The sequence below is a fragment of the Miscanthus floridulus genome, chromosome 17, assembly GCF_019320115.1.
Source record: "Miscanthus floridulus cultivar M001 chromosome 17, ASM1932011v1, whole genome shotgun sequence".
Taxonomy (NCBI): domain Eukaryota; kingdom Viridiplantae; phylum Streptophyta; class Magnoliopsida; order Poales; family Poaceae; genus Miscanthus; species Miscanthus floridulus.
Window position 1 is genome coordinate 34,563,366 of NC_089596.1, and position 3,119 is coordinate 34,566,484.

At 45.3% G+C, this 3,119-nt stretch overlaps 1 pseudogene; it reads right to left on the bottom strand.

Annotated features, from left to right (window-relative positions):
- Positions 1-1,956: 1,956 nt before the first annotated feature.
- Positions 1,957-2,914, bottom strand: LOC136518531 (stem 28 kDa glycoprotein-like; annotated as a pseudogene).
- Between the last annotated feature and the right edge of the window lie 205 nt (positions 2,915-3,119).

Below are 3,119 nucleotides of genomic sequence, written 5' to 3' on the forward strand. Positions count from 1 at the left end.
AACATTGGTTCCGTGGTGATGATGTTATGTATGTTGACTTTGCAGAATTTTATCAACTATGCCACCTGACCTCTCTGGACAAAGTTATCATTAGCTGCTATTGCCTGTAAGTAATAATTCTTTCGATCTATTATTAAACTCATCATATGTGTGTATATGCATATAAATTATCCTAACAAGTACTATATATATATGTAGATTTACAATGACAGAGCTCAGAAAGGAAGGCTGCAATGAAATTGGTTTTGTTGATCCCTATATAGTATTTAAAGACCCAATTACTCCAAAGACTAATTGGAAGTCTGAGTCAGAGAGTAACCTCATGAACTTCTTAGTGAACCAACGCCACAAGAAGGATATACTCTTTCCCTATAACTTCAAGTGAGTGTTAATAATGTCGATCATCCTTAATGACTCATATATTGATTCTAGTTAATTAATGAGTGTTATGCGTTATATCCTATAAACACATGCAGCAATCACTGGATATTGATGGACATCGATCTGGTGAAAAGTCTCTTGATAATCTATGACTCGATGAGAAAACCACAACAAGACTACCAAGATATGATAGATATTATCCAGAGGTAATTTCGGGATCTCTAGCAATTATATATACACACAAACATGATGATTAACTATATCTGATGACGTGGCAAATTTTTTATTGGGTAGTGTTTGGAAAACCTTTATTGAGAAGCAACACATGGAAAAATGCAAAGCGCCACTGAATGTAATCCCTTTGAAAGTAAGTCCCCTGAATCGCATCATCTTTATTAATTAAACATATAGCTTTCATCGGATCACCAGATTGGATGACAAATCTTTTTCTCGTAAAGTGGTGTCTGAGGCAGGAACAGGGGAACAACTACTGTGGTTACTATGTTTGCAAGTTTATCAAGGTGGTCTCCCAAAGAACTCCTACAGAGAGACTCAAAGTACGTTAAAAATATACTATATATTCATTTAATTATTATTATTGATTGTGTTATTATGTCTTTATATATATATATATATACATATATTAATTTATTTTCCTTTAATTCAAACCTGTAGACTCGATGGTTGGAGGAAAAGGTCATACGGCAAGACCAAATCAAAGCAATTCAAGAGTCTATAGCCGGATTTTTTAATGAGCAGGTCATCGATTCCAATGGCGAGTTCTACTTCAACCCAACACTGCCATGGAAGCCAAGCTCGAGGATGAAAGAAAACTTGTTATATCACAACAACTGTAATGCAATCTTTTTGTAATATATGCACATGAAATAATATAATGCAAAATACACATATGCATGCATGCATGTAAATATATATATGATGCATGCATATATATATATATATATATATATATATATATATATATATATATATTCTATGCTTGAATTGTGTGATTTAATACGTTCATTGTGCTTGAACCGAAACATACTATACGCGCGTATAAATGTATAATTAGCAGCGTACAATACGACTTCGAAAACCTATTTTGAAAAGAAAAGAAAAAAGGAATAAAACCTTTAGTCCCGGTTCGTATTACCAACCGAGACTAAAGGTGCCGGCCATCTTGGCATGTCAGGAGGCACCTTTAGTCCCGGTTGGTAATACGAACTGGGACTAAAGGTCCTCCTTTAGTCCCGGTTTCTGACTCGGGACTAAAGGACCCCTTTAGTCCCGGATGCTTGCTCCCGGGTGGGGAACCGGGACTACAGGGGGTTCCCCACCGGAAGTAAAGCTCTATTCTCTACCAGTGGTACGATTCTAATTAAGTTCAAACAGAAAACCAAAGTAGGCGACAACATGGAGTTATTATTAATCATCAAGCACGGAGGGCATATATTATAACAATAATCTAAAAGCAGTTCATCTCATAACAAGCTATCTTTGCAACAGGATGGACGGATCAGCCATTGGATGATCGGGCAGCTCGAAGTTGCGTTGCCTGTCGCCCTAGCTTAATTAGCCAATGTAGTAGATGGGGTCGGGCAGCTTGAAGGTGCGCGCGCCCTCTGGCGTGCCGAGGATGTCGCTCCACTGGTCGCCGATGTTTCCGACGATGACGTAACCCGCGTTCTGGAGCTTCTGGCGTGCACCGGACTTGTAGCCGATGGCGGTGCCCTTGAAGCCGATGGGCTTGAGCAGCAACTTCTCCCAGCCGGAGTAGCCCTGGCGGCGGAGGTTGGTGACGGTGATGGCCCTCTGGTCCTCGGTGCAACCCGTCAGGAACACCGGCTTGATGCCGAGCGAGATGAGCTTCTTGAAGAGCCGCAGCGTCTCCGGCAGCACCGGCGCGCTCCCCTCCAGTACGTACTAGTTGAAGCTCGTCGCGTTGTACGGCTTAGTACTGTGATCAAGAAATGAAACATGCTGATTAGCAGGTTGGTTACAATTAGCACGTAGCGTGTTATATAGTTTTACGTCCTTGTGTGTATGTAAACTATATACATGTACGAACGTACCCAAAGCCGTGTTTGGCGTAGTAGGGGAGATTAGAGAGCGAGGTCTCGTCGATATCGAACACCCACACGGCCACACCTCCTTGCCGTTGCCGGCGACCTTGAGGCCCTCGGCGTACGCGATGGCCTCGTCGACGACGACGCGGGAGTCCCGGCGATATTGCCGGTCAAGCATGTAGTGGCCGACGTAGTCGTCGCAGTTGGCGGGCACCGTCTTCCAGTCGCGCTTGTTGTAGGCCTCCACGGCCAGCCGCCAGCTGTCGCACGGCACGCCGGCGCGCCGGCCCAGGTGTCCGGCGGAGCCCAGCACCGGGTGCAGCTCGTGGATCAGCGGCCGCGGCCGCCTCTATCGTGAGCGCCGTGGGCATCCGGATAATGTTCAGATCCCATGCGGCGCAGGTGCAGCTGCCGGTGGCCACGACAGCAGCCACGAGCAGGACGACCTTGGCCGCCGCCGCCATTGCTAGATGCTAGCTGGCTTACTCTTGGTCTTGGATGAAGTATAATTGCTTGTTGCGATGGCCAACTGGCCGTGCGGGTAACATAGAGGGTGCTTACTGCTTTGCATCATTGCATGGTGGGATATGCGGGATCGGAACTGGTGGTGTCTGATCCGCATGTGAGGGATGGGCGTGGAGCACGTGCATTGGGGTCCGATCTGCATGT